The 22,127-nt window shown below is 40.7% G+C and overlaps 1 pseudogene; it reads right to left on the bottom strand.

The window, feature by feature from the left end:
* Positions 1 to 642: 642 nt before the first annotated feature.
* Positions 643 to 21,915, bottom strand: LOC143404145 (dual specificity protein phosphatase 4-like; annotated as a pseudogene).
* Between the last annotated feature and the right edge of the window lie 212 nt (positions 21,916 to 22,127).

Genomic DNA, 22,127 nt, shown 5'->3' with positions numbered 1-22,127 from the left:
AGGTCTTATATGCAGAGAGTAGAATTCACTCCAGTAATTATATAATTAATTACATATAATTATGTTTTGTAATTAATTATATAATATAATGCAATTATATTACATTAAGGGATATATTCAAGATATTTCCATAATTTATAAAATTTCCAGGAAGGACAGAGACCTCTGTTTGGATTCTGCACAGCTAGAAAAAAATGGAGCTAGGAGGAAGGTCCCAATACAGCACAGAAGTATTCTGTGGACACTGCCCCCCCAACTTGTGCCACATAACACCTTGCTGCCAGGAACCCAACTTCAAGGGATCCTACCTCCTGGATGCACAGAGCAGTTCCACTGGACACTCACTGTCTTAAAAGAACACAAATTACCTACATGCCACTCCTACCCTGAATTGCCCATATGAGCATGTAGGTTTGTCTCACATGAATTCATCTCATTGAAGAATCAGTTTCAATTGGAACTCTTACTTCAGATGAGACTGGGAAACTGCACTTGTCTATGCAGCAGTAGAAGGCATGATAAATGGAGAAAAAGACATCTGCCATAGTAGACATTAGATTCATTATGTACTTTTGAAACAAATTTATATACTGTTCAGTCCCCATGAGGATCTTGCATCCCTTGCTGGCAGCAACCTTGGTTTTAGGGGTTAGGTGAGTGGCTCCGAGTGCTGGGAGAGGTAGAGCTGAGGCTGAGAAGGTCCAGCAGTCGGCTGAGGGCCGAGTGTACACCCAGGGAGATAGGGAAGCTGAAGACAAATTGTGAGGTAAGGGTGGAGATGGGCTTGCAGCTCCCCTAAGGGGCCTGAAGGGCTGGCTGGCAGCCTGGAGGGGCAGGATGTGGCCAGCACCTGGAACAGCTGCTCCATGCAGATCAAGGCCTTCTCCAGCCTCAGCTGCTCACTCCTCATTCCTGCTAAGCCAAGCAGATGGTAGCAGAGCACACGATGCCCTTTTAACAGTGCACCATCCCTGGACCACGGTAGTCCTTCACCTCACAGTCCTACTCCATGGCTTCCATGAACCAGGAGCCCATGTCGGACTTGTGGTTGTCTTCCACCAGATGCCTTTGTACTGGTAGCATCCTTGCATGTGGTTTGGGCATTCGGAGGAGACATTCAACAGGACTGTGATCCCTAAGGTATTCAGCATGTCTATCCAGGCAGCGTGGTAGGCACCGTGGAAGTAGAGGAACTGAATAATCTCCAAGGGACCCCTCCGCCTGGATGCACAGAGCAGTTCCACTGGAGCTGCAGCCCAGGTGACAGAACTCAGTGGCACTGGTGGGAGTTGGTTTTGGAACAGAATTCTGGGTAAGCAGAGGAAAACTTCTCATAGCCACTTTTGAGCAAGCAGACGTCTGCTCACTGGGGCTTAGGATGGAGTGTCTGCACTACTAGGGTCATGGTACAGTCCTCCCTGAGCCCTTGGCAGGGGAGCTCCACTCAAAGTAGAGGATGACAGCCAAGTAGAGGATAGAGCACAAGAGGGCGCACTTCCTCTTGGGCGTGCCGGATGGACTCCAGACTCCTGAAGCCTTTGTTCCTCCTATTGTCCTGGGTGTTGTATCAAAGGAGGTGGACCGAACCTCTGATAGGAAAGGTGTGCAAAAAATCGAGCAGCAAGCATTTGCTGGTGCTCCCCAGCCCCAGGGTTGGGGGCTGCCCCTGCTGTCAGCCCAGCTGCCGCCAGGCACTGCACCATCCACCCCGCCCCTCAACCCATCGCAACCACCAGCTCCTAACCTCTGCCTTGGTGGTTCTCACTTAGCTTCATCAGCCTTTTGAGCACATTGCCGTCCATCTCTCCCAGTTAATCAATCGTCACCATGGAGTGTAGGAACTGGGGCGATTGATAGTCACCCAGGCCAACCAGGCAACAGGAATGGGCGAACCAGGATTAAGAGAAGGAGCCTTCAGAAGTGACAACCAACTTGGCCCCCAGAGGCTTGGGCGGCCAGACCCCTATTGGGTCACCTTCCTCCTGCATGTTCAGGTTACATAGCAGTCCTAGCAGCCTCAGGTGCCTTGCATGACCTTGCACTCACTAGGGGGTGGCAGCGGAGTGTGTGTGTTGAAGGGAGAGTAGTGCTGGCTCCTTCCTTTTGTTGCCTCAAATGTGTTTTGCTGCTCCTACACATTGGGCTGCAGCCTGCTCATTGCTGCTCTTCCCCTAGCACCCGCCAGAGCTCTGGGCACTGCATCCACTTTTTCTGGGAGGAAGTTTGATAATTGGTTTGGCAAGATGCTTGTCATCTATGTTGGTCACTGAGATAATTGTTTTTCATATCATACATCATTACAAGAGTATTCATAGTACTAAGTTATTGTAACATCATAGGATCAGTTCAGATAACTTTTGTATTTGGTATTGCTCATTGTGCTTTTCCGTCTTACTTGGCCTTGTCCTCATAAAGTTTAGTGAACTTTTTGAGAAATTCTTTTCTGTGTTCTTGTTTTTCTTTATGGTGTCATCATTTTCTCCTGTCTTTATTTTACCTAAGGGCCTACCCTTATTATCTTTTTTCCATCCACTTTGTTCTAATTTCTTCCTTCTTGTTTTTTGTTTGTTTGTTTGTTGGTTGGTTGGTTGGTTTTTTGTTTTGCTTTATTTTGTTTTTGCAACTACTCAAGGTGGATGATCAGAATCAACATTGATTTTATCCATCCATGTATCTTTTTCTAATGTAAGCAAGTTGAAGTAGAAGCAGTACTTTAAGAACTTCTTAAGATGCATCCTATTGCTGTTGATTAGTTGAATGTCAGTTATCTTCTGCTCAAAATTATTTTCAAATTTCCTTGTAAGCTTTATCTTTACCCCATATGTATATTTTACTAAAATGCTTCGCTTCATTTCAAAAATTTTGGTGATTTTCCACATGGTTCACTTTGTTGACTCATCATTTAGTTCTGTATTAGATCACTTTCCAACACAGTGACAAAATACCTGAGATAAACAATTGAAAAGAAGGGAAGATGCATTTAAGATTTCCAGGAATCAAGGAAAAAGTGGGAATGTCCAAGAGTGCTGCCTGTACATGGGTCCACTGCCCAGAAACCCCAGTTCCTTTTTGCTTTTCTTTCAACCCACTGTTCAGCCATGCAGCTCCCAGGGAAGCAGGGCACCCATGCAAGGGCACCAGTGGCTTTTCTGAAAACAGTAAGCCTCACCCAATCGTGGGGCTTTGAGACAGGCAGACAGGATGAACCATGCCAACACAGGTTGACCATTCATGGAAGCATATGTGGTGAACCTGGGCCTGTCTGTTTTGCTGGGTGAGAAAGAGTATTCTGACCTGATGGTGACATAGAGGCTTGAAGTCATTCATGGGTGAACAGAGATGTTTGTTGCCACATAGCCTCTCCAAGTGCTTTAAAAATGCCCTCCTTTCTAGCCAAGTTTGAAAGGACCTCTAATCTGGCACTCAATGACAACACTGTTCAACAACACTGCAAATGAAGTAACTTTTTCCTTCCCTGCTCTCCCAGCCGTTCCCAAAGAAGTACATCCTTCTTTCTCCAAAACCATTGCTCCATCTGGAATGGCTCCTTAAATGGTGTTAGTCCAGGTCAGGCTTCAACATGGCTCCCAGATGCTCTTCACAGGAGCTGGCAGGAGGCAAGGACTCTGTCCCACCTCCACCTCCCCTGCACTTCTAGAAGTCAAGGAGAACTGAACAGTGGAGTCCCCATTTAATCCAAAAGAGGGCCTTTGAAGAGAGTCTCCTCACAGGAATTTAATTTTGCAAGACTATATTAGTATACTTCCAGTAATCTGCCTAAAATTAAGAACTGCAACATATGCGAAGGAGAGGAGATGGTGCTTCCAAGAACAAAGGATTCATTTCAGGTCTATGCCTAAGTAATTGCTTTCCCCCATGATCTTGCCAGATAATTCACTGAAGAAAAATCTGAATTGTGCCAGAGTTTCCAGGAGCACCTTATGTAATGTGGCCTCTGTCACAGAGAGTAGGCCTAGAAGAAAAATGCTCCAAAGACCAAAAAAATAGTTCTATGGTTATGGTCAATGTGCCCAGGATCCAGGAGCACAAATAAATAAGAAATAGTCCTTTCCCTTCCTTTCTCTTCCCACCCCATCCTGCCTCTCAGTGACAACAAAGTCAAGATCTTCAGCTGACCTGTGCACATCTTCAAGACACCATTCAGCTCCTGGCCACTTGTACATTTGCCTGCTATGGTGCTGCACTCTTTGTGATCGCACATTGGTATATGCTACATCCACTGGCCCTGGACTCCATGTACATATCTACTCTAAGCAAATTCTTAATTATTATTAGAAATAAATTATTATTAGTGCTTCTCAAGTTTCATAATCAGAGTCAACACTGATTTTATCCCTGTGTCTTTTTCTAATGTAAGCAGGTGGAATTATGAACTGCTTCATCTGCCTCCTATTGCTTTGATTTGTTGGATCCTTGTTATCTGTCAGCTCAAAATCATTTCCAATTTTCCTTGTAATGTTTTTCTTTACCCCATATATATATTTTATAAAAAGTCTTTGCTTTAATTGAAACTTCTGATGATCTTTGACTTATTTTTTATTGCTGATTCATAATTTAATTCTATGTTCAAATCATCTATTCTCAATAAATCCTTGAGGAAATTTTGAGTCTTGCTTTATGACTGCATTTGGTATCTTGCCTTCACTATTTCAAAATACCTGAGATCAACTTTTTTCCCTTGTACTTTTTCTATTTTCTATTATTATATATTAAACATATATGTTTCCAACTATATATATGGCAGTGGATTTCATTTAGTTATTGTCAACATTTCTCCATATAATGTTCTTTTTTACTAGGTCCGTGTTCATTTTTCATATATGCTTTATATGTATTTTCACATGGATATTCTTTGAATACTCATGGTTTTTTACATATATTCATACCCTAACTTTAACCTTTACACTACACAATATTTAATACTAATCCTAAATTTACCTCATTCCTAATTGAACATTAATACAAAAGCATATATAGTAATATGAATATTCTTACATACATATTCAAATATCCAGTTGATAATTGTATACATAAGTATTTATATATGTTCACATATAATTTATCTGTACATTAGGAAATTAATAAATGCGTATTTATACATCTCACACTTTTTCCTATCTCAAAACACATATATTTCTATGTATTTTAATGCACATTTTTATGTGTATATTCTTATAATTACTCATGTTTTTCAATATATACCTATTCATTGCCTAATATTTATGTGTAATTTGACTTGCATTCAAATATCATTGGTATATTTGCATATATACAATTTATATACATATATATACATATATCTGCTTTCACAAATTAAAAATGTGTCTTCCTAAATCTCATATTGAACTCTTCAGAATTTCAAAACATCAAAATTGCACATGTACATTCTTAAAATATTCATATATTTCAATATAATTATTTATTTGCTAACCCTAAGTATATACAAAATTTAGTACTAACCATAATTTTACCCCTATAACTACCCTACATTCAGATAAAAGCATATATACTTATATGAATACTCATATGTATTTATATTTATATACACATTTATCACTTATATTTGCAGAAGTGTTATTATATATACATATATACAATTTATCTTTGCATTTGCATATTAAAAATTTGTATTTATAGCTCATATTAACCCTTCCCTATTTCAAAACATATACTTATGTTAATTTTTATGCAAATGTTACCATGCAAATTCTTAGGTGTATTCATATTTCCAACAAGTATATTTATTCCTTAAAGATAAACGTAAATGTAAACCAAAATTTGAAAGTGATAATAACCCTATATTTACTTATATAGTTAAACCTACCTTTAAATAAATGCATATATAATAATTTTAATATTCATTTGTAAATAATTATGTATACAAGTATCAATGTTATATTAGAATATGTATAAGTATATATTCACATATATAATAAATCTGTGCAATTCTAGTTTTAAAAATCTGTATTCATATGTGTCATGTTAAAACCTTTCTTAGTTCAGGGCTGGGGCTGGGACTCAGTGGTAGTGCAATTTACTGGCATGTATGAGTCACTAGGTTTGATTCTCATCACTGCATATAAATAAATAAAATAAAGGTCTATCAACAACTAAATTTTTTAAAATAATAAATAAAAAATAAAACATTCCCTAGTTCAAAACATATATATTTATTTATATTTTCATACGTATATTCATCAGTTATTCTAATGAGTATTCTTGGTTTTCCATATGCATTTCTTTTACTAACCCTAATTATTACCCTACACAAAATTTAACACTAAACCTAAATATAACCTTATACCTGAATTTCTACATTAATATAGAACATACATAAAATTGTGAATATGCATGTGTAATGAGACATATATATTCAATTATCAAAAATATATTTGCATATATATTATATATGCATATTTATTTGTGCATTCACAAATTTAAAAATGTGTATGCATACATCTCACATTAAACTCTTTTCTATTTCAAAAAAATATTTTTATATATTTTCACATGTACATTCTTAGAAATATTCATGTTTTTTGATATACAGATTCATTCCATAGCCATATTGCTAACTCTTGCCATAATTTACTACTAATCCTATGCATACCCCTTTAAGTAAATCTAATTTTGCATAAAAGCTTATGTACTTACATAAATGTTTTTGTGTATTTTGATACATATATTCAATTATCAATGGCATATTTGCATATTTTTGTATTAATATATATTTTATATTTCTGAATTTGCAAAATAAGAAATGTATATTCATACAACTCACATTAAACCTTTCACTGTTTTAAAGCATATGTGTTTATATATATTTTCATAGGTATTTTCACAAGTATATGCTCATTAATATTTATGTTTTCTGAAAAACTTATTCATTCCCAAACATCAACCCTAACCCAAGCCATGATTTAATGCTAACTCTCACAACACCCTTATACGTAAACCTATTTACATAAATATATGTGCAGTAATACGAATGTGTATGTATATTTCAACTTAGATATTCAATTACAAATGGTATATTTACATATATGTTATCGGTTATGCATATATAAAATTTATCTCTACAATTGCAATATTAAAATGTGTATTTATAAGACTCACTTTCCTATTTCAAAACATATACCAGGGGCATAGTGACACAAACCTGTAATCCCAGTGGCTCTGGAGTCTCAGGATGATCTGAAGTTCAAAACCAGCCTCAGGAAAACAAGGCAATAAGCAACTCAGTAAGACTCTCTAAATAAAAATTGACATAGCGCTAGGGATGTGGCTCAGTGGTCAAGAGTGGCCCTGAGTTCAATCCCTGGAAACACCTCCCAAAAAAACAAAACCATATATAGGGATATATATTACCATACAAATATACTCAAGTACTTTCTTATGAATATTCATGATTTTCAATATATATATATATATATATATATATATATATATATATATATATATATAAATTCCTAACCCTAACCCTAAAAACAATAGTAATCCTAAATTTAACAATATACCTAAAAATATTAATATAGCATCATATATAATAATATGAATATTTTTGTTAATTATACACGTCCATTTTATAAGTATTATTACATATTAATATACATTTATCTGTGTTTATAATTTTTTAAAAATGTGTATTTATGTCTCCTATTAAACCCTTCTCCATTTGAAAAATGTACACTTACATATATTTTCATTTGTAATTATATTTTTGTTTTTGATTTACATATTCATTCTCTAACTTTAACCCAAGCTATAATTTAATATTAACTCTCAAAATATCTCTGTAGTTAATTTTACATGAATGTGTTTGTAGTAATACATTTTCAATGGTATATTTGCATATATATCAATATATTTTATATAATTTATCTCTGCATTTGCAAATTAAAAATGTGTATTATGATTCAAATTAAACCCTTGCCTTTTTCAAAACATATATAGTTTCATACATATTTTCACGTGTACATTCTTATGAATATTCATGCTTTATATATATATATATATATATATATATATATATATATATATATATATATTCATTCCCTAGCCCTATGTCTAAACCTACAGTATTCCTAAATTTAGTTCTATACATAAAACTACATTAATATAAAGCATATGTAATAATATGAATATTCATGTGTAATTAGACATAAATTTAATATGAATGTATAAAGAGTGTGGCATAGGGAGGCAACTTACACGATGATCAGAAAGCAGAGAAAGAGAGAAACTCTTTTCTCCAGATTCAAAATGTATACCTCATAGACATGCCTCCAGTGAAAAACTTCCTCCAGCCACACCCCACCTGCCTTGAGTTTACCACTCAACTAATTCACTGATTAGATCAAGACAAGCATTCAGTTATTTCTCCTCTGAACAGTGATTTTCTTTGCCTTCAACTTCATTGATTGGCATGAGACAACCTTTTGCAAGGCCTCACTGACAAAATGTAGCTCAACTTCATCTATTTGTGCTAATCTTCCCATGTTAGCTCTCAAAATATTTTGTGAGTGCTACTCAGGAAAATATGAAATGGTGATCAGTTCTGCTAACACTGAGTATTTGTTTCACTAATATCAAAATTTCTACCCTGCTGCTCTGTTCCCATGCTTTTCTGTATATATGATAAACTTGAGTCATAGGGTAATATTTTTGAAGCCATTTTACAATGCCAATCAAACCTGGCATTTTTGATATTAATGATATGCAGGTCAGTCAAGGGGATACCACTATAAGCTGTAATTCACATGTGCACAATCTGGGATAATTCTGTGACTATCAACTGGTTGGTGGTAATGAGATACATCCCAATTTCAGACAAGCTAAAATGTGAAGAAAAGAATACTCTGGCAGACACCCGCAGAATCACTTTGATGATTCCTTCTATCTTTCTGAAAGTGATGAGAAATACAGTATGGTGAGCATGGACAGCACGCTGGAGAATGTCCTGGAGGAGGACACCTTCCTGTGCACTGGCTGTGCCAAGGATTTAGGGCTCCTTCAAGCACTGGTAGAGTGGGGTTCTTGAGATGAGCAGGTGCAGGGGACCAACTGCAGTGCTTGATGGGCCTTTTTGTTGTCTGCTTTGTGGACACTGTGGTGACCTTAGCAGAGTGTTCCCATAAGTCATCAACTGGCAAGGCAACGAGGAGAACATGGCCCTAATAACAGCTGTGCCTGCAGGACATCCCACCATCACCAACTACCTATTGAAGTATTTCTCTGGTCTGGATCTTGAAAGAAGGAACGTGTTCAGCTTCACTGCCATGATGAAAGCCACCATGCAGGGCTAAATGGAGTGTGCCAGAGTCCTGATGCAGGGGCAGATATACATGGAAGGGAGACCCATCATGAAATATCCCCCCAGAAGTGAGCCGCTTACATAGGCTGGGTGGAGGCTGTGCGCAACTCCCTCCCGAACATTTTGGGGAAAAGTACAGGCTAGAGCTGCTGCTGGCCTCTGAGGAAGTTCTGAAGCCTACAACCTCCCAAAAATGCTTCAGAGACTCACTGAGTTTGTGTGGTCCATGCTGACCTAGCACTCCAACTGGGGCCTGGAGGATGGGAGCATCCTAGACCATATGATCAGGATGAGCATCAGCTTTTACAGTCCAATTGTGGCCATCATCTGCCAAACTGTGTGCCCTGAGGACCTTTCCTGTGTGGGAAAAAGGCAGCAGGCAGTAAGGAAATCCTAGCAGCTAGGGAGGAACCAGGACACCCTTGCCCAAGAGAGGGATGAGGAGGAAGGCACTGAACAACAATAGCAGACTTCTGAGGCCATGAGAGCCTCCAGAGAGGAGGTTCCAAGAGTCAGCACCCCATCTCTTTACCTTCCAGGGGCCCAGGGGTCAGCCTCTTCCAGGTGGAAGGCCAGCCTCCTGTCCCACAAGCTCCTGCATCAGAGAAGTGAGTGGACAGGTATTGTGGTCCTCAGCATCCACATCAGCAAGGTGCAGGCACCCATCTTCCAGAGGGACCAGAATGTCTTCAAGGGCAACACCAAAACAGCACCCACCTGCAGATCCCCAAGTGGCAGGACAAGAGTCCAAGAAAGAAACAAGGAAGGCAGAAGGGGCAGGGAGGAAGCACCAGGCAGAAGCACAGAAGAAAAGGGGAGGGACCATGCTGGAGGAAAAGGACATGAGGGGTTTTATTGAGCAGAGGACCTGTTTCAGGCTAGCAGCTGTGGACTTGGTGCAGAGCCTCAGCTAGGAGGTGGGTGGGGTCATGCAAGAAGTTGAGACATGCAGGGGAGGGGAGAAACACAGGGAGGGGGCCCCAGGATGGATGCACAGAAGGATGCACAGGGCTCATACAGTGTGCTCTGCCAGTCCTGCACAGCCTCTCCTAACAGACTTCTTCCCAGAATCTAGGAGGTGATGAAGCTGTTTCTAACTGGGAACAACACAAACTGATTTGTCTAACACCATTCTCCTAGCAATCAATTCACCTAAAGGACAATTTACCTAAATGTCACCATTTATAGAACCTCAATTAAGAAATTTTAAAAAACCAATTCATCAAAAGGCAGTATTTTTGCATTATTTTGTATTTTTATTCATTATTCACCAGTTTGCACCATTTTACAGGTGATGTGGCTCTTTGTATTTAAAGAACAACCTACAATAAAAATTAATTAAAAAAAAAAGAAGTTTAAATACATGTGCCCCAAGACCCTTGGATTAAAATATTTGTGGTGGCTGTATGAATACACACAGAACTCATGGGTTCTTCGACTTTTTACCATTGGTTTTGGCTTTTACATTTTCCATCTAACTGTGGGTGCAAATTTGCACTACATTTTCCTATTAATTTGATTAATTGATGTGTACATTTGTTTTTATTTGATGGAAGCTTTGACTTTTACAGCAAAATGATCAAGTGAAACAATTCAGATTTCAGTGTATCTAATTTTAAATCTCTCTTGGCCATACAGTAATAATAAAAATAATTGTCAAAATTTATGAAATAATACATAAATAAACTTCAATTTATTGATAGATTCACTTTAAACAGAGACTTTGGATACACCACCTAGTAAATCTTTAACTAGTTATAAGAAAAAAAATTGAGTTTTAATAAACGGAGTAAGTTTTAAAAGTGATTAGTAGAAATAGAAAATTAAGTCATATGCCCTTAGGTAAGTCAAATCTGTATATTATTAAAAGGTAAAAATGATGCAAAAAGGATGAGAAAACCAGAGTGATGAAGTTGCTGAAGTTGGCAGGAGGATGATTTTTAGAAACAGGTGGTTAGAGTTGAGTATAAAGTTAGATGTTTTAGCAAATTTCAAAAAGTATTTGGCACTTTCAGGACAGCCGTCTCTTCCAGGCTCAAGTGGAATTTACCTATAGTTTTCCTTTGATAATTGTCGCTGATGTTTAGTTCATCCTCATGCCAGCTTTATAAAATTTCCAGGATGTGAGGTCTTTGGCAGGACACAGATGTGATTTGCTTGGGTCCTGAGCTCTCAGCGGAGTTTTCTTTCTATGTGTTTATCTCCAAAGCACTGAGAAATTTTTAATGGATTTTAAAGTATCTGTCACATATGCACTTTATTTAAATGTTAATTTAAATACTGGTGACATGAATTAAAACTATTGTACACTGTTTGAAAGCTCTTCACAATAACCCTGGATTCATGCTGACTTGTACCTGTCTGTCTCATGATGCAGGCAGGGGCTGGCACTTGGTTCTCCTTGCTGCTGCCTATTGGCACTTCTGGGTGTAGAGATTATCAAAGATTTCACACTATCCCTTCCCAACTTAATAGATCATAAGGCTGCACCCAGGCTGATGGAGAGACTGCTGAGATAAAAATACCATGTTGCAAAATCAGATTTTAGCACATTTCTCCTAAATCCCAGAAAGGCACCAGGATGAATGCCTCAAAATCCTGGACCCACCTTTAGAACTACCAATGTTTGTTGGATTTGGAACACCCCTATGGCTTAGAAGTTGAGGTTGGTCACATCACCTTGGAGAACAGGGCTGCAAATAACCTCCATTATCTTTGGGGTTGTACTGTGTCCTTGGCATTGTGACATCTTCATACTATGTCTATGGAATCCATAGCTTCACCAGTCTTATCACAAGTCCCTCCCTCATCAGCTGAGAGCCCAGCCAGGCAGTGCCAAATGGCCTCTGTTTTGTAATTCTCAATACTGGATGCCCTAGGGATCACCTGGCAGCTTTGCAACATTTCCCACCCTTACTCCTAGTGCAGAGACTGTTGCTGTGTTGCTCTGGGGGAACTGAACATCAGTGTTTGAATTCCCAGGAGACCACACTGCAGCCTGTGTTGACAACTGCAGATTCTAATTCTCACTGATTTAGAGACTGTTCTTCCTAGACACACATCCTGAGTTCCTACAAGAAGCTCCAACTTTGTAAGAATGCCTAATTGTCATTGGAACAGCCAGTGTTAGGCAGATTCTTCTCTGGCTAATTTGGCATCTGGCTTCCAGCAGATTGTCTAATAATCCTGCCTGTTAAGCACCATGGTATACGGGCACTGGGAATGGCATGAAGCCCCATCCTGATAAGCCGTGGCTCTTTGCTGCTACCTGACCAGAAATGCACATTCCTGGTCCCATCCAGCCCTTTACCTCACCACAACCCATTGTCAGAGTCTCCAGTGATGGGAGGACTGTCAATGGTATGGCAGGTGATTTCTTCAGTTTCTGAGTTATTGTGAGGTGTGTGACCTGGGACTTCTTTTCATGTTTGTTCTAGTCTTGTCCAGATGCACAGAATATGCCTGACCAGCATGAGGCATAGCCCATAATACTGCTGGGCCCACAGAATAGCTCTGAGGATACGTGTGTTTAGAAAATCCACTAAATCAGCAAACCAAGGTCAGCCCAACAGCTTTTTTTAGTAGACTTGAAATTGAGCCTGCCATTTTTCCTGTTAGGTGAAAGCAGTCATTATCCGATGAGTATCGAGAAGTGAGGAGAATGATACATGCTTGGGAGAGCTCTGACAGTTCTTAGCTGTGATGTAGGTTAGGGACAGAAGAATGTGACTGTGAATCCCAAAGGAGCCAAGTGCAGGAAGAGTTGGTGCAGAGCCTGGTGCAAACTCTGTCCAGTTCCTCTCTCCAGAATCAAATCACTTCCAGGCTACCTGGGAAGTCCTTCTCTTTGATATCCACAGGTGGGGTCCAAGTGGCTTCTGGATCAGGTGCCCAGCACTTCTCAGTCTGGCAGTGGGGAAACATCTTTGGTAGTAAAGTTCTTACACTTCAAGGACAATGTCTCTTCCCTTTTCTTCTCACTAAGGAGGAGGAGATTCCCCTTATTCTTTAGTCTCTTTGGAAAGGGCTGCAGTACAGCAGGTGGACACTCTGCCTAGGCTTGGGGGGGGGGTGGGCAGTGCAAGATGTCAAGGAGCAAAGTTTGGATGTTTTTCAGCAGTTGGTCTTTGGACTCATACCTCTCTCAAGTTAGGGATCTGTGGGAGTACAAGGGCAGATATCCTCAAGCGGAATCCTCCTACCCATACTTGACAGATTGGTAGTGTCCCTATGATAAAGGTGATGGAGGCAAGTGGGGGATCAACTGGACTTGTGATCAGCCCCTAGGTCACCCTGAGGAGTGTTGGGGCTCAGGTGGGCCAGTCAGTTCTTAGGCAACATTGTTAAGTTGACCTCTTTCTGGGTATGGGATTCACAGAGATGTGATTTTATGATCCCTGAGATGGAGAAAAATAGCCCCTGGTCTCCCTGACAGTCCAGCTGACATTATTTGCTGTGTTTTTATGTCTTTGAACAGCTGCATCTAGTCCCAGACTGTCTGCCCTCCATTCATCATCTTTCCAGGGGACAGGTGCTGATGAGTGGTGACCTACCACAGTCTTCCCTCCAGCTTCCAAGTTCCTTCCCTAAAATCCTCCTCACTTTCTCTTTTCTTCCCCTGTTCCTTTTATTTCTTGGCCCATTTTCTTCACCCAATTTGGTTAAACTCCTTGCTCATTTTTGGCACCAGCTGTCCTGAGGTCTAAAAAAAGCAGAAAAATAGGGTTCCTAAGAAGCATTATGGTGGGCCTTATACCCTATTAGGTCAAGACCTCTGAGTCCCCAAGTATGAGTGAGCATCATGCACCTCATGCTCCTGTGCTGGGATTCTGCATCTCAGCACCTCACCCTACCCTGCTTTTAGAAAGGGTGGCCTGGTCTACAACTCTCCTGACATGTGACAGCATAGATGGCATAGGCTTGGGGTTTCTGCTTCCATACAGAAAGTTTATTAACTCTAAAAGCAAATTTCAAGTAGATAAGTATCTTCTCAGGGGTTTATATATAAAAACAATTAGAGAAAAGTTGAAGTACATTTTAATACTTTTCAGAGCATGAGTAAATTATGATCAAATTGGACAGAAGAAATCATTCCAAAACATGGTTAATGCTGCTGATTTTAAAGCGAGATTCCTGAATCTTGGTTCTGTGTGAGCAGAGGTTGCTCATTGACAACACAGATGGGCCTTTCATCGCTTTAAACTCCATAGCTGGTTACTCCAGTTCTAATGGTGGGGGCTACCCAGTGACACTGATGTAGTTTTTCTACTTGCTATGTTCTTAAATTGCCCCACAGTCAGCTCAGCACCAGTCCAACAAGAAGAGCAGGAGAGCATGCAGCTACTCCTGCCTCTGCTTCCTATAGTGAAATGCACATGAAATATCACTGACATCATGGACATCATGGTGTAGCTTCTCAGGTTACTCAAGCAGACTCCTGGCAGCACTAGAATACCTCAGAATGTGAAGAATTGCAATGCCATTACCACCTCCACTTTGGGCACTCCTGAGACACCAGGCTCATCCCGTGGTTCAGGAGAGCTTGTGACAAAATAGGATTTGTGATGCCTCTTCCCATTCCTTCCCAGCTGTCAGCAGATAACAGGTCTCTGGGGTAGAGGCTGCTGTTGGTGAGACAGAGGCCCAGGAGTGTGCCAGATCTCAGGCAAGAAATGATGAAAAACCTGCTGTTCCAGACATTTGGGAAGTATCAAGACTTCCAAGTTCCATGAAGAAATGCCTCATAGAGGCTGGGGAATGAGCCCAAAGCAAGGAGAATGTAGCCCCTGCATGCCCCCCCTGCCCCCTGTATAGATGAAAGACCTTTTTGTATAATTTGCCTTCACCTAAGTTTGCTTGAGTTACACCCTGATGCAAGTCTCCTGGGCCTTTCCCCAAGTGCACCTGCAGGGTCATACTGGCTCCTCTGATAACACTACAGTTATTTCCCACATGACTCAGAGTGATTGGGCACTGCTATAAAATCCAGCCCAGTTGGTTGCTACATGATGAAGTGCTTTTCATTTACAGTATTGCAGATGGTCTCACACTGTCAGAACCACCCTCCCACAAAGTTTCGGGAATGCTCGAGACCAGCTGGTGCTTCCCTTATCTGTGCGAGAGGGTGAGTGTAGCAACCCAGCCCACCACCCAGCCTGGCCAAGAATCACACAGAGTCGGGAGCTGAGTCAACCATCGAGGTGCAGCAATCTCAACTTTATTGTGTTAGGGACAAGGTTATATAGTGATAGAAAGAGGGAGTAAGAAGAGACAGTAGCAAGAACCAATAAGGAGCAGTTAAGTCACTATCACTAAGGGCCTAAGCAAATTTCAGGTTAAACCATTAGGCAGGACTAAGGTCAAAAGCCCACGCACAGGCTAAAAGCTGGCAAACCCCAATCCAGACACATCATGTATACAGAAATGCTCTGGAAGAACCCATGAGGCCACCTCAGTCAACACCCAATAATGGCCGCAGTCCTAAAGTAGGTAAAAGATTCCAACATCACACATCTGCACTGGTTGGCTTAGGGTCCTAGTCCTCCAAAGAGGGTAGTTGTTTGGATTCTGAACCTGTGCCCAGTTCTTGGTTTCCTGCCAACTAGGTACACATGAGTCTGGCTTTGAGTCAGGCAACCCTCTGAAGGGCCTCAGTGTTCTAAGGAAATAAAGGGTGGAACATTGGTCATGCAATATTCTTATAAAACAGAAAACATCAATCATGATAGATCCTTATATTACAACTAAGTCATGGTCATTGAGACACCAGGAAACTTTGCAGTGGGATGCCATTAGCCACAAAGAACTTACAACAAACACAGTTATTTCTAAAATGAGAATTGCCTAATTTGCCACTTCTGCATGCATTTAGAACTTGTTTTATGCATCTGTATAATAACTCTTGAGTCAGCTAGTCATTTCTGTGCCCATGAGTTCACTTGTCTTCATTAAGATTTTAAACAAGTGGCTTAAAAAATGCTTCTGCATTTTTTTTTTAATTTAAAGAAATGGGAGAGGACTAAAAGACCAAAATCACTCTCTGCACTGATTTGACTTGATTTTCAAGGGACGTTGAATGCCAGTGCTTCACACTAAATTCCCTCACTCTGACACAGTTTGCAACAAGACTGTGCAAAGTACAGCCCCTTTTGTCCTTCAATGAGCACAGTGTGTCACTGGGTGATTGTGTGCAGAAGCAACCAGGTACATACACATGCCTGAACACTATGTGCGCACAGATGGCCTCAAGGAAGACCAAACTGCCTGCCTGATCATGGCTTCCTAAGGGAGTGTCTCTTGTGACGCACTTAGTCAGAAGAATCACAAGCCTAAGAATTCTCTGGGAGTCCAGGTGAAACATGTTGTGGTACATGAAAGAAAAGTGACCACAACACTCGGAGCAACCAAAAGATCTTTATTGCAGCAGTGCAACAAAGAGAAAAGAAAGAAGGAAAGAAGGAGAGAGAGAGAGAGAGAGAGAGAGAAGAGAAGAGAAGAGAAGAGAAGAGAAGAGAAGAGGAGAGATGAAGAGAGCAAGAGCAAGAGAGAGATAGAGAGTGCACACAAGAAAGACAAAGAGAGCAAGAGGGAGAGAGCAAGAGAGGGGGGTCTGGAAGGAGGGAGTTTTTATAGCCCAAATCTAATGGGGCCTCTGGGTCTGCAAGCTGCCTTGTTGGCCTAATGGGGGGTTAAGTGTTCAGCCTTGAGTGGGGTTGAATGTTCAGACTTGATGTAAACAGGTGATAAAGAACCAGATAGAGGGAGGTTTGAGTGAGTGCGTAGACTATCTTGTAGCCAATATCTGTTCAGCCTGCTCTGCAGACAACACAATTCAGCCTGCTCTGCACCCAACATTCCTCCCTTTTTGTTTTTCTAAGTGACATGGGGGATGGCATAAAGTCCTCTGGCTACTTCCTGCGTAATGGTGGGAGGCATTGGACCTAGAAGAGGAAGTGGAGGAATGTTTCAGGGGACAGGTTTGAGAACACCAGGGCAGCCAGAAATAACACTCAGTGGCTACAGACAACTACTGTTGTAGGGGTAAAGTCTATAAAAGTTCCTTGAGACCACAAGTCCTTGATGACATCAAACCAGTCCTGGATGGAGGAGATTCTTGGTATCAGCCACTGTTCCTGTAGCAGGGACTCTAGGAAGTATTGGACGTGGCTTGGTTGAATCCAGCAATGTTAAGGGTGACAGACCGATTGCAGCCAGTGGAAGGGCAATTGCCTTGACCCATAAACTGAGAGTGGGTGGTGTCATCCTGGTGTCATGTCGCTTGGATGTAGAAGTGGTATCTGTGGTTTGAGATAAAAACTTGAGAGAGAATAATGATTAGTAAAAGAAGAGGGTTGGCGAGAAATTTTGAGTTTGGTGGGCATGGTGGAAGTTCAGGACTGGACATTTGGAACAAGTGCCTTTTTAAGGTGGGAGACATGGTACCAGGGGAGTGGCCCAAAAGTTTGGCCACCATTAGGGTAGTAAGTATGACTGTATGGGGTCCCATCCATTGAGCTTCCAACGATTTAAAATGGAGTTCCTGAAGTAAGACTGAGTCATCCAGTTGAAGAGGGTCCAATTCAGTTGGTGGTTGTGTGGGGATTGAGGCAATGAATGGAACAGGAAGGCACCCATCTGCGTGTTCCCTTAGGAGTTTGCATAGAAGTGTGAGATTAGGCAGGTAGGACACAAGGGGAAGAGGAGTGATTGGAAAGCTTTGGTTGATTAAGAAAGGGCACCCAGAGAGTAGCTCAAAGGGGCTAAGGCCTGAGGGAGCTCTTGGGGCTACCTGAATTCAGGTGAGGGCCAATGGCAGGAGATTGGGCCAGAAGAGTCTGAGTTCAATAGCATGTTTAGTGAGATAATCCTTGAGAATGCCGTTAGGCCTCTCAACCTTACCCAAGGATTGGGGTTGATAGGAGATGTGGAGCCTCCAAGTGATGTTGAGACCTTTGGAGATTAGTTGAACAACCTGAGAAGTGAAGGCCAGACTGTTGTCTGACTGGATGGAAGTGGAAAGTTCGAACCTGGGAATGATCTGCTGGATGAGGACGGAGGTGACAGTGTCAGCAATTTCCCTGGATGTAGGAAAGGCTTCTATCCAACCTGAAAAAGTATCAACCAATGTAAGTAGGTAGCAAAACGTTTTGTGCCTAGGCACATGAGTGAAGTTGATCTACCAGTCTTTGCCTGGCTAGTGGCTCCTCATCTGAGGTGTGGGGAGTTTAGGTTTGATGCTTCCTTGTGGGGATACTGTAGAACAGACAGAATAAGCAGAGTGGACCTGCTGGAGAGTAGTTCTCATTCCTAGGAAGTTAAAGAGAGGTTTTGAAAACTGGAAAAATGGGTTAGAGAGAGTTTTAGATGGGCACAGAGTCTCTGGAGCCAGAGGAGTTGGTCATGAGTCATAGATCTCCATCTTGGGCATCAGAGATGGTAGTCTTAAAGAAGTAGTTGATTGACCAGCTTGTTGGTGAATTTGTGTATCTGATCTTGCATGAACTTCTGTAGGCAATTAATAGACATGGTCCTATTAGAAGAAACATAGAGAGGACTAATAGGAGTCCTGTGAGGGGGAGGAGCCAAGGCCATACTTGATGAACATTCCCCATGGAGCCTGTTGGCTTATTTGCTATCTCCTCTTTTCTAGCTGTTCTTGTCTTTTATTACTCCCAGGAAAGACTGTGTTTTGGCTTAACTGGTTTTGGTAGTTGTTTAAGATCAAGTTGGTCAAAATTGACTTTGTTTCTATCTATTGTTAAGAGTCAGCCGAGTTCTCATAGGGGTCGCTCATGAGGGAACTTGAGGGCAGCTTCTTAGTTCTGCTAGTTCCATTTGTGCTAGGATGGGTCCAAGTCTTGCTTGATCATGTGGCTTCCCTTGGAAGCATCAGGGATGTCTCCTGTCTCCAATGACCCTCCAATTCACAGTAAGTGCACTGATTGGCTTTTCATTCTCCAGTGGTCTCAATAATCTCCCTGACCAGGAGGTTATGTGGCCCAGAGTTGCAAAGCTCTTTAGAGAAGTTCCCTGTTCCCTGGATTCAGACTGACTCAGAGGGCCAGAACCAAATATTGGTTTTCTTGGCCATTTTAATTTAACTTTAAGTCTTGATCATAAACATCCAGCAAAGTCATTTTTACCCTAAATTAAGAGTATTGGGCTTTAGCTAAAGTCTGGCCTACATTGGAATCATTCTGACATGTAGTAAGATGGGAAACATAGCCTTATCTCAGGTAAGGCTAAGATTTATAAATCTTAGGTAAAGTGTTCTACTATCGAACTGATCTTTGTTTTTAAATATTACTTTATAAAGTTTATATATGTTGTTGCTTGATGTCACATGAATACTAGGTAATACAGTATATTACATTTAAATTGTACCCAGTGTATAGAACTTTATGTTAATCTTATTGATAACAGGTTCAGTTTTAGAACATTAAATGATATAAATAAATCTCCAATATGTTATTTTTATAAGCCTAAAATAACCATACAACCTTTTGGAGAACACTAGCTTGACTTAATTTTTTTAAAGCTTCTATCTTAATGACATATACCTGGAAAATATGAACACATTTAATATACAAAGAAGAGTGATAGTACCACAATTATTATTGATGTTTTTATATTAATCAAGTTTAGCTTTTAAAGAAATAACATATTACAATATTTCAAAATAACAGTGGTTGTTCAACCATAGTTGTATACACAGACCTTCTTTAGCACTTACTTAAACCTATATAGCCAGCATACACAGACTTTCTTCATCACTTGCTTCAATCCTCTTATTTACTTAATAGACTCTCTTATCCAGAAAAATATTTTTCTTCTATTAAATCCATACTTAGAACCTTCTAATTTCTCTCTCCTGTTAACTCCTTCTTTAATAACACTTTAAAACAATCCTTGTAAATTTCTGAATTTAGGCAAATTATTCCATTTTAATAAGAGATATTTTGTTATTTGCAGCACACAATTAATCACATCTGTTGACCATTTCATGAAAACATGAACAATGTTTAAGTGTATAGAATTATACTGTAGTAGGGACAGACAAGGCAAGGCACCTAAGATAGCACTGAAGATAGGGAAATAGTTTTATTTGGTTGCAGCCAGATTCAGAAGGCACAGCTTCTGTTGTAATCAATTAATCCCCTGAACCCCAAGTTTAGGTTGTTTCAGAATTTTGTACCCAACATGTAAGGGAAGGGGCTCAGAAGTTCACAGTCTGCAGAAGTTCACAAAAAGCAGTTTTTGTGTGTTTGTGTGTGTGTGTGTGTGTGTGTTCTGGGCAAGTTAACCCTTCCAAGGACACACCTGGGAAGGGGAGAGCTTTTTCTTCCTTTTCTCTTCCCCCCCAGCTGTTATCATGGAGTCCAGTTGGTAATTTCCTTATCTTAGAAATGTAGCCTTCTCTGTGAAGCCCCAGCTCAAGGCCAGAGGCCTTGTTTACATATTTTTTGAAAAACTAGTAAGGGGGTGTCCAGCACCTGGAGTGCTGATTTTTTTCCAGAAAATGGCCAAGTAAAACAGGGCAACAGGAAAATAGGAAGTTTATCTACATTAAACTTTTTTGTAGAGATTCTTTTGCTGAAAGTCATAAAATCAGCCATAGTGAAGATTTCTGGAGAAGGTCAGTTAAGACTTTTCTGTGGGCCTGGCTAAGGAGGGGAAGACGGGAAGGTGGGGCTGAGAGCAGCTTGGTGGATCTGAGAATGAGGAAGGAGTGATGTAAAATAATGTAAATGTAAATGTAAAATAATAGGATTTTCCCTAGCAAGGAAAACTTGAGCAGTAGAACAGGTAGAGCAGAGGGGAGGATGGGAGTGAAAATCCCAAAAAGCCTGTAAGGGACAATTCTTAGTAACCTGTTTTCAGTGATGACAAAGCAACTTTAAAGGCCATTTTCACCAGATATCTGATAGGGTCCAAGGGCTCTCCTCAGCTAGTTTGAGCTTTGGGTTAGCTGGTAAGAGGACGTGGTGTGGGTGCTGACAGAAGAAGAGAGGAGTGAGTGGTTGAAGGGATTCCTTCAGTACCTGCTACCTCAGAAAAGAGGCAATGGTTTGAGGAAAGGCGGTTGTTTAGGTTTTTGATCTAGTGAGTGGAGAGGAGAAGTCAGGTTGTTCAGGTGGGGTAGTCAGTGGAGGGGCTGGGGCAGAAGGTTGAGGGTGAGGTCCTATTTGAGCTGGGTGATGGGGTGGAAATTCATCAGTAGGGTCAAAAGTAGTGGATGAGTCGGGAGGAGGTCAGTGGTAGTGGGTGTTGGTTTGCAAGCTAGAAAAATTTGCAGAGGTCTGCAAGAGATGCAGAGAGCACAAGAAAGATGAAAGCTTTGATATAGCAGCTTTTTACCCATTTTTTCAAATGCTCACAGTAATTGTAGAGATCCCTTAGAATGGGGGGACCCAAAAGGGGGGCCATCTGCTTTGGTTGTCTAAGGGAAAAGTGGGCCAGACTTGGGTGCTATATTTGATCAATTTTGGGGGTTTGATGTCTGGTGTCAAGGAGAGGGTTTTGAGGTTATCCAAGAGGCATTGTAGGGGAGAGTTGACCAGCAGACAAGACACATTACCCATGTCGCAAAAGTAGTATAAGCAGGAGGCAAGAGGACGCAAACGTAGTATAGGGGAAAAGGAAGGAGACACAAATGTAGTATGAGGGAGAGGGGAGGAGACACAAAGATAGTATAAGAGAGAAGGAGGAAACTGATTTATTGGCAAAAGGGGCATCCCCACTAGAGCCAAAAATCAGGAGTGCCTTAGTGGCAGGTTCGAGCTACAGAGATTGG

The sequence above is a fragment of the Callospermophilus lateralis genome, chromosome 7 (genome assembly GCF_048772815.1).
Source record: "Callospermophilus lateralis isolate mCalLat2 chromosome 7, mCalLat2.hap1, whole genome shotgun sequence".
NCBI lineage: Eukaryota > Metazoa > Chordata > Mammalia > Rodentia > Sciuridae > Callospermophilus > Callospermophilus lateralis.
The sequence above is the reverse complement of the archived record's forward strand: the minus strand, read 5'-3'. Positions and strand labels throughout refer to the sequence as shown.